Below are 14,422 nucleotides of genomic sequence, written 5' to 3' on the forward strand. Positions count from 1 at the left end.
TGAACATGGCAGACAGCCCAAACTGGGAAACCCTGTTACCCCAAAATTCTGTATGTCTCAGCTCTACGCATTTTGTGCCTGGGCAAGAGATCACGTTTGTATCTGGGGATAAGGTAGGGGGATGATAAGCATAGATCGGGCGATTTGGCCTATGACTAGGTATGCGATTCTATGTGTTAGCAAAAAGTCACAAAGAGGGATTTGGCAGAATCCAAGTTTCAACCAAGCTTTCCAGTGCGGCATGATATACGTCAATAGAATCCATTTTTTGAAGGAGCCTGGAAGGCATCATTTTCTTCCGGTTGGGGCAAAAAAAGCTGCAGCTCCACAATCTCTTTTCCCAAACGCAATTTTATTACTAATGACTCACTCCCAACGCTGCTGCATCTGCCCTACCACCCGCCTCCTGCTCCAATCCTCTAGCTCAGTATCTGCCCAAAATGACTACACACACACAAAAAAAATCACTTTCCTACCCCTGCCCCGCCCCGCCCCACCCTGCAGCCCCCTACAAAGCCGCCTTTCAGTTCCAACAGAACGTTGGCTATTCCTAAGTCCCCAGCAAGCATCACACTCCTTTGGAGGGCCGACCTGTCAGTAGAGACAACCTGCGAAGTACCCACCCTATTCTCGCTGTCGGTCTTTTAACGTTACCTTCTAAGAAATGACAGGACAACCCACTCCCCACCCTACATTTCCTCCCCTAAATCACCGCTGCCTTTTCTTTCTCAATAGCACCATCAACGACTCCAAGCACTAGCGTACCCCAATCCTGCCCCGTAAATAGCCTAACCGGCACCTCCTCACTATGATCAGTTTGCCTCTTCACGTATGCCCCTCCAAACCCCACCTCCTCTGATTTCGCCCCCCTTCCCCCGCCCCGGGCCCGTTGCTTTCGGTATCAGTATCTTGTAACCATCTCCTTTCCTTCTCAACTCTTCCCCTTTCTCTTTTCTCTCCCCACCTCCCATCCCCAAACAACAAAAACCAACTAACACGACCCAGCATAACCTCTCTCCATCCCCTTCCCCCCACCCCGGCCCAGCACCACTATGATTGATCTCTTCCCGGACTTGGACCCCCTCCCTACCTGCCTTCCACCACGCTACCACTTGGATGGATATAGCTACTGCTACCGTAGGTGTGACAGCTACACAACGCATCCGCGCTCTGGTGTATGTTGTGTGAGGGGGGAGGGGGCCGGGGGGGAGAGAGAGTGGGTGATTGTGTGGGTGTATGTGTATGTATGTGGTTCTCTACATAGCTCGGTGCCTCCAAGCACTGCCTTCCCCCCTTCGTCCATCCCTGCTCTCCCGGTAGCTCGCTGCCCGGACTTTTACCTCGCGCTGCTGTCCCCGGACCTGCAGAGATGCTGCCGCCGCCGCTGTCGCCGCCGCTGCAGCCGCTGGGAGCTCGCAGGGGAGCTCCTTCCATGGACCGCAGTGTCACCTAGCTGGTGGCGCCTGCCTCTGCTGCTGCTGCTGCTGCTGACGCCGCCGCCAGTGGAGGAATCAGGGGACAGCGGTTGCTCCCCACCCTGCCCCCGCACCAGCACCCCCTTTCAACCCTGGAGCTCTGAGTGGAGCGCGGCCCCCTCCCCGCGGCTGCTGTCTCCTCCGGGGGCCCGGGGCCCGGACTGGGGCCGGAGCTCTCCCTGCTCCCTCTAGCCTCCTGGCTCCGGCTCCTAGTCTGCCTGCCCTTCCGTCTCCGCGGGGCCGCCGCCCGCCTGGCGGGGGGTGCACAGCTGTAGGAGTCGCAGCCGCTGTCGCTGTCGCCGCCGCCGGGAGTCTGAGTGTGCGTATGCGTGTGTGTGTATGTGTGCGTGAGTGTGTCTGTGTGTATGTGTCTATCTCTCTAGCTCTCTGGCTCTCTCTCCCCGGCTGGAGCCAAGTGGGAGGGAGGAGGCGGGGAAGGGGAGGGCTTGGGGGAGGTGTAGGAGGACTGAAAGGAGGAGGAGGAAGAGAAGGGAGGAGGATAGGAAAGGGGAAAGGGGGGGAAAAAGGAGTAGAAGAAGATGGGACAGGTGTCCTCGTCTCCTCTGTGGGCCAAGCTGGAGAGTGAAAGGAGGAGGAGGAGGTGGCCAAAGGGTGGGGAGCAAGGTGAGCCCGTGAGGGAGTTGTCTGGGGTCTCGTCTTGAGAGAACTTGAAGACAGATGAAAAAGCAGCGAAAGGAAGCTGTGGGTTTGGGGGACGGAAGGGTGAGAGAAAGAGAAGACTGGAATCAAATCCAGACATGAAAATGATGACAACTACAGTCAGCATGAGAGGAAAAGGCAATAATGTCCGAGAAGAAAGGAGAGGACAGAGAGGAAAGGAAGAGAGGGATGGAAGGAAGGCTAGAGCAACCTGGAAGGAGAGATAGACACAAAGAGAAATTTCAAATGTGGACTGAGGCTTAAAAAAAAATCTCTCACTACCCAAAAGTAGAATTCCATCTCTAAAACAGGATCTTAGAATATGAAAACCATTTCTAGGTGGACCCAATAATGGTAGCTTTATAGACAATTAAAAAAAGAGGCCCAAACACAAAAAATAGTGCTGGGAAAGCACAGGATGCATCTACATTACATTAAAATCTGTAACAAATTTGCCTGTTTTTTTTTCTTATAACCAAAACCGAAGAAATACTTTTTAGAGAATGAGGTCGATCAAATCAGACATTTTTTCAAGGCAGAGAGTAGCCTGAATTCCATTGTTCCTTCATAAATTTTGAGCCTATACAAATCCCAACATTGAAAGTGGCAATCATAATATTCTGATATAGAATTTGGTGTTGCCACATATGGTGCTCATCCTTATCCTGGGAGATAGGTTGGAGACAATCAGGTCCAGATATAATTAGTGTGGGGATGCAAATTTCCACTTTAAAAGGGTGTGTTTCTAACTGGTTAGAAATGTGGCATTTTTTTGGGGGAGGAGGAACTTAATTTTCTTTTCTGAAAGGAGGAAAAAGATAAAATTTAGCAGTATACAACTTATATCAGGGCAGAAAGGAAAAAATAATTATGAAATAGCAAAGATTATAGGAAACCAATGTTTCAATGTACAGTGGAAGTTTTAATTCCGCCTCCTCATCCACTGATTTAACATCTTTAGAAGGAAATTTGTTCTTACATATATGTGTCATAGGTAAACTCAGTGAAAAGAGGCCTAGTTCTGGAATCCAAGGATCTAAAATCCTGGCTCTCTGCCCCTTAATACCTGTGTGATCTTGGCCAAATTGCAACCTCCTTGTGCCTCAATTTCTCATTAAACTTGAGAGTAGGGACTGTCTTTTGCTTTTTTTTTTTTTAATACCCCCATTGCTTAGGACAATGCCTGTCACATAGAAGGAACTTAATAAGTGCTTTTTGACTGACTCATCTGTAAAATGAACAGTAGGAATAGTGGACCCCTGAATTCCTTTTTAGGTCTAAATCTACCATCCAAATGATTCAATTAAAAATACTTTCTTTATGAAATATTTTACTTATTCTGAGAACACTTGCCAAATATATAAGTCCAATTTAATTCAGATTCAACAAGCATTTATTAATCACCTACTTATCTGTGAAGCACTATGTCCTGCTCTCAGGTCAATTACATTCTGCTGGAGTGGTTGTGGTGACAGTGGTGTTAGTGTGGTCTCCTAGGTCTTTAGGCCTTGCAGAGTTTAACTAATAGGAACAACAATTCACATTTATAAAATGCTTTAAGATATGCAGAGCACTTCCCCCCCAACCACCTTATGTAGTGAAAATACTATTGCCCTCCTGTTACAGATGAACAGACTGAGGTTATGTGAGGTTAAAAGACTTGCTGTAGTCACAACAGCTAGTACCTAAAAGTCAGGCAAGTTCCTGGGTCATTAAAAATAAATAGCAATATTTTTCGGAAGTACATCCCTAAGCTTTTGCTGCCACCAAAACTCCTACAAAGGGCTATAGAAAATGACCAATGTTCTTTGATGTCACTTTCAGAGATAGAACATGGGACAGGTGGATTATTAAATTTATCTAATTATCTGATTACAATTCTTATGTTCTTAAATCTTTTGTCCTTCACAGAAATACATTGACATAGATGCCTACCAATAAATAACAGGAAAAATTAAGTCTAGATTTATATAGGACTTTACAAATAAGAAGCACACATTCCTCTTCATAAACTTTTGTTTCCTGCAGGATAAAAAACATTTAAGGTCATCCACACACAGTCTGACTCCTGCCTACCTTTCTAGCCTTATTTCAAATTGGGCTCTTTCAGTACTCTATGTTCCAGTCCCAGTGCACAGACAGCTCTTCCTGGATCTTATCCTGCTGTCTCCTGCGTTTGTGCATTCACCTGGAATGCACTCCCTCTTGTTCTCTGGCTAGTAAAATCCTTCTCTTCTTTCAAGGCTCAGGTCAGGTGCCACATCCTCAATGATTCCTTCCCTGATCTCAGCCACTGAAAGTGATCTCTCCCTCCCCAGTTTTTCCTAGAGCACTTAGGTTGGATCTCTCCTTTTCCACTATCATGTTTTACTTTGCATCATGCTCGATTGCGTGTACATGGCATATCTCACTTGGTAGTGTATAAGCTCCTTGAGGTTAGGGACTGCATCGTTTTTCTGCTTTGTGCCCCCAGAATTGGCACAAGGACATGCACACAGTAGGAACTTATTTTTTTGAGTTTAATTAAATCATCTTATTTGATTCTCACGTTGTGAGGTGGGTAGTATACATATTCTTTCCAAATCAACTGAGCAAGGTTAAGTGACATCTAACATCATATAGCTAGTAAGCAGTGCAGCTTGAACCCAGGTCTTTTAAAAGCTATATTGTGCTGCAGACATCAGAGTCCTATCCAGTGGTATGTTGGAGCCAGCTAGAACCTTTTTCCAAGAACAGATCGTTTAATTTTCAGTGTGAGCATTTACACCTCAGCAATTGGCAAATAATCATGGCTTGATTTATTGCTTTGTTGATTGTCTAGACTTAAGAAAGTGTTAATAATTCAAATTAAATTGAAAAGTGTCTTGAATATCCTATCCCAAACCTAAAATTGTTAAACATTTACTGGCACACCCCTTGGTCCCAGACCCAAAAGGCATTTATGGCAAGTGTCCTCTGTCTAATGAAAGCTTCCATGAAAACACAGATTTAGGTGAGACAATGTTACAAGGGCAGGAACAGAGAACAGAGGAGAACAGAGCCAAGTGGCTAGGAAAGTGTCCATAGTGTTTCTACCATCCCCCCTCCCCAACTCCCCATCTTCCTAGCACATTAAGGTTTGTTAATAATGAGTTAACACCGCTATTAAGAAACAATAATCAGGGGTTAGCTAGGTGGCACAGTAGATAAAGCACTGGCCTTGGAGTCAGGAGAATGTGGGTTTAACTCCAGCTTCAGACACATAGCACTAGCTGAGTGACCCTGGGCATGTCACTTAACCCCATTCACTAGCAAAAACAAAACAAACAAGAAACTATAGGTTTTTTTTTTTTGCAAGCTGCTGTGTCCATTTATATGAAGCAGAGGAAGGAAAGAGGAATAGAAAATAAGTGTGATGGAGAGGAGTTGGTGGGAGTCAGTTGAAGTAGGTGTTAATGGTGCTAGTGTAGGGCACTGAGATGGAAGAATTCTGTCTTTGCAGTTGATGGCATGACTGAATGACAGAGATGGAATGAAGCAAATCCAAAATGCAACCTCATCTTCCTGCTGCTGCCACTATGAGTGAAATCTGACCCAGTGTGAATTTGGTATCAAAGAAAAAAACTAAACCCAAAAGGATCGGACAGCATAATCTCTAATGTCCCTGATAGCTCTAAAATCTCTGATTGTAAGAAAGAAAATAGGAAGGCTTTCAGGTGTGTTTGCTTTGTTCTTGTTCTGTTCCCAGGGCTGGCAGAAGCAGATCTGATAAAGGATGGAAAAAAAAATCTACAAAATGCCCCTAACTGCAATTATTTTAAGATTAATCAAGTAGACAATGATGATAAAGTACTGCCCTCCAAGGCACTTTACAGATGTTATCTAATTTCATTACACATACTTGCCAGGTAGGTGGTTATAATTGTTCATATTTTATAGAGGAAAAAACCAGGGGGTCGATCAGAAATGTGGTTCCCCAAAGCTTGCACAGGGATTTCATAGCAGGCCAGAGATTAAAATGTAGATCTCCTGAATTCCAAGCCTGATATAAATACGTAGTGTTTTGTAGCCATTTTTAAAACCTAAGAAGCACATTATGATGAAAGAATAATGCCAGATAGGGGATATATCAGTTGTCTATCTGGCAAATGAACAAATAATGTGCTGTCTTTCTATTACATACATAGGTGGTGTAATAGTGGATAGAATGCTGGACTTGGAGTCTGACAGACCTGCGTTCAAATCTTGTTTTCCAGGCTTGCAAGTTGTGTGACCATGGATAATGATAATAGCTAGCATTTATGTAATATTTTAAGGTTTGCAAAGCATTTTAGAGATATTTTCTTGTTTTATGCTCACTACAAATCCGGGAGGTAAGTGCTATTATTATTATTTTATTTTACAGATAAGGATATTGAAGTAGGTAGAAGGTAAGTGACTTGCCTAAGGTCGCACAGCTAGTAAATGTTTGAGGCCATAGTTGGACTCAGATCTTGCTGTCTCCAAGTCCATCACTCTTTCTACTGCACATTGCATCACTTAACCTCTGCCACCTGCCTGTTAACCTCTCTGAGCCTCAGTTTCCTTATCTGTAATAATGTCTGCAAAGCCTACCTCTTAGGTCTGTTTTGAAGTTCAAATAAGACATCACATAAAGAGCTTTGCAAATGTTTATACAATCAATAAATAGATCTTTATTCAGTGGGTACTATGTATTATGCATATAAATATATATAAATATAAATAATGAATCAACCCTTACTTTCAAGGAGATTACATTCTGTGTATTATATAAAGGTCAGTTATTGTTGCTGCTATAATATTATTATTATTGTTAAGAAATGATATTTATTTCTGGTTCTCTACCATTGGTGCTTACTACATAGGAGGAATGCTTAATAAATCACAATCAGTATAGTACTTCAGGGTTTACAAAGCACTTGTCTTCTATCTACCTTATGAGATGATTAGTGCAAATTTTAATGTTCCCTTTTAGAGACGAGGAAACTGAGGCTCTGTAAGGTTAACTGATGAGTATTTGAGACAGAATTTGAGCCAATGTGCTTTCCAACACTGAACCACGCTGTCTTTCTAAATAAGTATCAACTACTAGGCAATAATTACCAAATGAAGGGAGTTTTTTCTTTTAGAGGGGATAGGTTGAGGAAAGGAGGGATGGCTGGGAATGAATTCTAATAACAGATCTACCTTTTGTCTTCCCCAATAGAGTCAATTTCAGATTTTATCCTGTTTATATCCTGAAATATCACTTTTATCCAAGTTTCATTTCTCCATAGTTACTTCCACATCAGTTAAAGTATTGTAGCCAATGGTATACATAGGACATTATGTGAAGGTTTGCTATTGTCTGATAATTTGTGCTTGGTTATCCATTTCTGCATATTCAGGTTTTTCCTGAGCCTTTTCTTTATATCATTGGTACTTGTGGGGTTAGTAGAAGAGAGGTCTGGATTGGATATCTGGAGAGCTAGAACTGAATTCTGGCTCTGTTCTTTTTTTTTCTGGCCCTTCCTTCCTTCCTTCCTTCCTTCCTTCCTTCCTTCCTTCCTTCCTTCCTTCCTTCCTTCCTTCCTTCCTTCCTTCCTTTCTCTCTCTCTCTCTCTCTCTCTCTCTCTTCTCTTCTCTCTCTCTTCCTCTCTCTCTCTTTCTCTCTCTCTCTCCTCTCTCTCTCTCTCTCTCTCTCTCTCTCTCTCTCTCTCTCTCTCTTTTGCTTTCTGAAACTAGGTAAAGATGTTTCCCCTTATAAAAGCATCAAGGAGTTTATCATTGTTGAGTTGTGTTTGACTCTTCATGACCCCGTTTGGGGTTTTCTTGGCAAAGCTGCTGGAGTGCCTTGCCACTTTCTTCTCCGGCTCATTTTACAGATGAGGAAACCTAAGCAAACAGAGTTAAGTGACTTATCTAGGGTCACACAGCTAGTAAGTGTCTGAGGCCAGATTTGATGAGTCTTCCTGACTGTAGGTGGTTTGCCATTTCCTTCTTCAGCTCATTTACAGATGAGGAAACTGAGGCAAACAGATTTAAATGACTTGTCCAAGGTCACAAAGCTGTCTGAGGCAAGATTTGAAGTCCTGAAAATGAGTCTTTCTGATTCCAGGAAGACTGCTACTGATATTAGTTAAATGACCCCAGGCAGGTTCTTTAATGTCTTTGAACCCTGATTTCCTCATTTGTAATTAAAAAACATTTTGTCACTTTGAGGAAATTCAGTTCTACAGTTGTGCAGCAACTTAAAATCCTAGAAAATTGCCTTGGTCAGCGAGAGATTATTAATTCACTTACCTAGCATCACTGTCCATATGTATCTGAGGTGAGCCTTGAACCACTGTTACCAGGGCTCTGAGTTCACCCCCTATTCATTCTACTTCTCTCTGTAAAATAAGGGATGACAATATTTCTCTTACCTTCAATAACAAGTCACTTTCCATTACCTATAATAATAAGCCACATTCTTCTGGAAACAAAGGAGATGTTCACTGATTGGAAAATGACTAAACAAATCATGGTGTACAACTAAGGGAATATTGCTGCTCTATAAATAACGATGAATATGAAGATTACAGATAAGCATGGGAAAGACTTACATGAACTGATGCAAAGTCAACAGAACCATGGAGGCGATATATATGTTTAAGAGTATAGACATATACTCTATGATATATATGTTATGTGTACATGCAGGGTGCCTCAAAAGCCTTAGTGCACTTTTAAGCTTTAGTAAGTTTTAAGCTTAAAACTGCATTAAGACTTTTGGGATATCCTGTATGCTTAATTACTGCCACAATGTAAATGGAAAGAATGATAAAAACATGGAATTGAGTGCTGGGTAATGGTAATGACCGAACTTGGCCCTGAAGATGAGATGCGAAGATATACCTCCCCTCTTTCTTTGCAAAAGTGGAGTACTATGGGTGTAGAACACTGCAAATACTATCGGACATGATGTATTTGTTAACTTTGTTGAACTGCTTTTTTCCCCCCTCTCTTTCATTTTTGATTTTTGTTACAAGGAAAGTTTCCTTAGAGAGAGGAGAAGGAAGGAATAGATTTAGTAATAAAACCAAAAGCTGTTAATCCTTTTTTAAAAAGTCACATTCATTTAATGCTTTAAGGTATCCATTACTTTCTTGATGACAACCCTCTGACACAGGAAATGCAAGCATTATCTATCCTAATTTCTTTCGGTTCCAGACCTTTGGTTTAATATGGAGAATTCCCTGTATAGAATGTTCCTTCAAATTTGAAGATATGACCTTTCCTTCACTTAAAATCTTAGAGTTACCTGGAACAATAAAAAGCTAAGTGACTTGCCTATGGTCATGCAGCTAGTATATGTCAGAATCAGCATGACTGGAACCCAGATGTTCTTGGTTCTAAGACCAGCCTTCTGTTTACTATCCCCGTGATGCTTCTTCATATGCTTTTCATCTTACAGACAAGGAACCTAAGTCTCGGAAAGGGTAAGTCATTTGTTCAGCCTAACATAGCCAGTAAATTGTGGAGAGGGGATGTAAATTGCTTTGTAAATCACAAAACATTGTTTAAGTTTAATTGCTATAATTATTGTACCACAGTATTTCCCCAATCTGGTTTCCTGATGGGTAGACACTTTCAAAAAATGCAAATTATGTGGATTCTGGGCTAAATTTTCTTTTTATTTAAGTGGAAACTTTTCTTCTAAGAGACTACTCTTAAAACAAACCTCTAGAAAAAAACCTCACAAACATATAAACCAAACCAGTGACCTCATATAAGGTGATTATCATACTTTAGATCTAAAAAGGGTATTAGAGAAAATTTTTTGTTATATAGTTTTTATATAACTTCCATTTTATTTGACCTTTTCAATTAAGCAAAATTTATTTTCTCTTTTTCTTACCTCTCTCCTCTAGAAAAAAAATAAAAGAAAACTTTGTTACAAATATGTGCAAATAAGCAAAGCAAATTCCTGCACTGGCCATGTCCAAAAATGTGTCTCCTTCCATATCTTGAGTCCATCACCTCTCTGTCTGGAAGTAGGTAATATACTTCCTTGTTTGTCCTCTGGAATTGTGTTTAGTCATTGCATGGATCAGAGTTCTTTACGTCTTTCAAAGGTGTTTGTCTTCATAGTGCTGTTATTGTATAGAGCAATTTTGTTCTCCTAGTGCTGCTTACTTCACTCTTTATCAGTTCACTTACGTCTTCACAATTTTGTCTGAAACTTTGTCATAGTATTCTAGTATATGTTGTTCAGCCATTCCCATTTGATATATGGTCCCTTAGTTTCTAGTTCTTTGCCACTATAAAAAGAGCTGCTATTAGCATTTTTCTACATATGGGTTCTTTTCCTGTTTCTTTCATCTCCATGGATTTTCTTCCTAGTATTGTGCCAAAGAGTATGCTCAGTTTAATGACTTTTGGGTATAGTTCCAAATTGCTTTCCAGAGTGGCTGGACCAATTTACAGTCCCACCAACAGTGCATTAATGTACCTGTATTCCCACAATCCTTCCAACATTTGTTATTTTCCTCTTTTGTTATCTTTTCCAGTCTGAAGGGTATGAAGTGGAACCTATGAAGGAAAGGGGAAGAGAATAAACATTTATATAATGCCTACTACGCGTCAGACACTCTACCAAGCGCGTTATACATATTAGCTCATTAAATCCTCAAAACAACCCCAGGAGATAGGTGCTATGAGCTGCTTTAATTTGTGTTTTTTCTAATTATTAGTAATTTGAAGTTTTTATTTGTTTGGGTTTTTTTTTTAACATGGCTATTGATAATTAGAGGCAGCTAGGGGCTCACTGGATGGAGTGCTGGGCCTGGAGTCAGGAAGACTTGAGTTCAAATGTGGCCTGAGACATGAACTAACTGGGTGACCCTGGACAGGTCACTCTGTTTGCCTTAATCTACTGGAAAAGGAAATGGCAAACCACTTCAGTATCTTTGCCAAGAAAACCCCATGGACATTATTGGCATGCTATGGTCCAAGGAAACAGCTGAACTATTGAACAGCAACAATAATTGATAATTTGGATATCTTCTTTCAAAAGCTGCCTGTTCACATCCTTTTGACATTGATGACTAGCTCTTATTCTTACAAATTTGAATCAATTCCTTATTTATCTTGGGTACGAGACATTTATCAGAGGAACTTGCTGCAAAGATTTTAGAAATCATTTTGTCCAACCCTCTCGTTTTATAGATCAGGAAACTAAAGGGTATTGAAGTCAATGACTGCTCCAAGGCATATAGAACAAAAATCTATATTGCTTTACCATTCAACATGAAATGCCTATGTATTTTGATAAATGCGTTTTAGAAATTATTTTCCATATTCTTTTGTATGCTCTCAATTCAATTTAACATTATTAAGTACCTGCTATGTGCAAAGCATTGTCCTAGATGCTGGATATACATATATGTGAAATAGTCTTTATCCCTGAGGAACTTATATTATGCTAGGAGGATATTCAGACAAGAAAAGTTTGGTCTTTTTTTTTTTTTTGAAGAGGGAAGAGGTACTTGTGATTTCATTGATGTAGTAAAGAAGGTTCTACAACTTACTGGCTTAGAGAATTGCCTGGAGGAGAGAGGTTGTGACACATCCAGGGATCACACAGCCAGCTGAACTTGAACACAGGTCTCCCTGACTCCCAGATTGACTTTCTATCCATCAGAGCTTTACTACCTTTCACATTGGAGAGTTAGGGGGAAGCCACCAGGTTGGTTTTTTTTGTGGGTATATGGGGTGTTCAAGTAGGAGTAGCACCTCTGGTGTGAGGGCTTGCCAAGCCCTTTTTGGCACTGCTCATCCACCTTTGGTTTCCACCATTACCCAACTCTCACCTGTGGTTCTAAGAAGCTGTAGCACGTACAATGGCCACACCCTGGGCTAAACCAGGGTAACCGGCGGGTCTCAAACCCATTGGTGAATTAGGAGGGTGTCTACCTCAAGAATGTGAATACTTCCCTCAAAGGAATGGGCAGATGAGAACAATTTGTTCCTACAGCCACAAAGGTGGCTGAAGCAGGAACAGTAGAACACTTGGTTAGACATCAAAGATGCCAAGGTCACCCACTGCATCCCAGGCCATTGCCAGTTGTGTTGACTTTTGTCTTGGTCTTTGATGACTCTGGAAGAGAGTGAGGCTAATGACTTTGAGAAACTCTGCCTCACCTAAAACAAATCAAGACATCGCTCATCATCATCCACTATTTTACCATCGATCTGCTTTGAAACTGAAGGACAAAGACCACCTTTCACATAGCAGCTACGTGGTTCAGTGGACAGAGTATTGAGCCTGAAGTCAGAAGGACCTGCATTCAGATCCAGCCTCAGACACTATGTAGCCTGGGCAAGTCACTTAATCTCTGTTAGCCTCAGTTTCTTAATCTAAAAAAAGGGAATAATAATAGTATCTTAACTTAATTGTGAAGATCATATGATATAATAATTGTAGAGCACTTAGAACAGTGCCTGGCAAATAGTGAACATTATATAAATGTTAGTTATTATTATTACATAAACAGTTACACAAAACAATTTCAAAAGGGAGAGGGAATATATCCTGTAGGAGAGGGAGTCATATTGTGGGGAGCTTTAAATATCCTGTCCTATCCTAGAGTCAAAAGGGATCTATATAAGACTTTTGAATAGGAGGCAAATGGGCAGATCTTGATTTTAGGAATATAGGGGATGAATTACAGAAGAAAGAGACTGAAAGTAGAGAGACCAATTTGGAGCCTATTAGGATGGTAATATCCATGTCTAAACTGTTTTCTAGGAATTAAGGTACTTTGGGAACACTAGGGCACCATTTAGAAAAATATTGCTTTGGCAATCAATCAATCAACCAGCATTTATTATTCTTGATATTATGTAATTATATGCCAGGCACTGTGCAAGGTACTAAGAGTACAAAGACAAAAATGAATCATTCCAAGCTCCCAAGAAACTTCTTACTGTACTGGGGAAAAACAACATGTATACATACATGTAAATACAAAATAAATACAAAGCAAATTCAGGGTACAGACAGCTCTTGTTTTATGTAAATTCACATTAGGTAAATTAGACTTCACTTAAAGAATTCTGAAAGATATCCTTATTTAAAAAAAAAAACAACCCACATATTTAACTTTACTGTATAGTACTGTGCTCTCTCTCTTCACTTCTGTCCCTGGACTTGGCACTCCCTGGCCTCTCACTCCTCCTACTCCTCCCCAAAAAACCCCCCAAGTGGTGTGAAAGCACAAGAAGGGATGCACAGAGAGACCACCATGGCTGCCACGGGAAGGGGGCTTTGCTTGAGACTTCCAGCACCACAAGAGACTTTTGCCTATCCACCCACAGCGTGTCAGGTTTCCCACATATCTGCCTCCCCCCTCCCTTCACTGTGTTCTTCCTCTTGGTTCTGGACAGACCCCCAATATGACTGGACCCAGCACAAAGGTGCTTCTTCTTGCTCTTGCTTCTCTGTCCCCAGCCTCAACATGTCCTCGAACTGTGTAGCAGCCCCCTCCATCCACTGGCCCATGAAGCCTCCTTCCTGCCTCTCTTTCTCCCTCCCCCTCTCCCTTCCTTCTCTAAGTCCTTAGGCAAAATTGTTTCATATGGAGGTCTATAGAACTGAACAATCCACTTACTTCAAGTGATTTTCAGATGGAGTCGCTTAGGTCCACTGGGATAATCAGGGAGGGCCTCATGTTCGATCTGGTTCTTGAGCTGGTCTTTGAAGGGCTCTAGGGATTCTAAGTGAAGAGATGAGAAGGAAATATAGTATTATCATGGGGAAACAGATTTTACAAAGCACAACACAGGAGAGGGATGTTGTGTATGGAGTACTAAATAGGTCAATTTGACTAAAGCACAGTTAGGAGCCCATTACAGTTGTCTGGGTGAGAGATTGTGAGGACCTAAACTAGCATGGTATCCATAAGAGGGGAGATATAAGATTCCATGTTGGTAGACTAGATTAGATGGGAAATGAAAGGGAATGAGGAACTGACTTAGATGTTGGGAACCTGGATAACTGGAAGAATGATTTATCAATTGAAATAATGAAGAGATGGGTGAGATTTTTTTTGAATGGGGGCTGGGGTGGGTGGGTTGGGAGAGGATGGTCATGTTGAGTTTGAGATGCCTATGGTCTCACAGGTGGTTGTTGATGTGGTTCTAGAGCTCATCTAAGAGTTGGACATATAGATCTGAGAGTTGTTTACATGGGGAAAATAATTGAACCCAAGCCAAGTGATCAGAACAGAGTTACAGTTATGGTGTGGGACATGCCTGATAATGCA

At 41.5% G+C, this 14,422-nt stretch overlaps 2 long non-coding RNA genes across 2 annotated transcripts; both read left to right on the top strand.

Annotated features, from left to right (window-relative positions):
• The first annotated feature begins 693 nt into the window (after positions 1–693).
• LOC144454327 (uncharacterized) lies at positions 694–6,022 on the top strand. Its single transcript, XR_013482716.1, has 2 exons — positions 694–1,137; positions 5,863–6,022. It is a non-coding gene; the product is annotated as an uncharacterized LOC144454327 (long non-coding RNA).
• Positions 6,023–7,854: 1,832 nt separating this feature from the next.
• On the top strand, positions 7,855–11,447 carry LOC144454328 (uncharacterized). The gene is made up of 2 exons (XR_013482717.1): positions 7,855–9,595; positions 10,028–11,447. It is a non-coding gene; the product is annotated as an uncharacterized LOC144454328 (long non-coding RNA).
• Positions 11,448–14,422: the final 2,975 nt, after the last annotated feature.

Source organism: Phascolarctos cinereus, unplaced genomic scaffold (assembly GCF_003287225.1).
Source record: "Phascolarctos cinereus isolate Bilbo 61053 unplaced genomic scaffold, phaCin_HiC Scaffold_726;HRSCAF=1367, whole genome shotgun sequence".
In the NCBI taxonomy this organism is placed as follows: Eukaryota; Metazoa; Chordata; class Mammalia; order Diprotodontia; family Phascolarctidae; genus Phascolarctos; species Phascolarctos cinereus.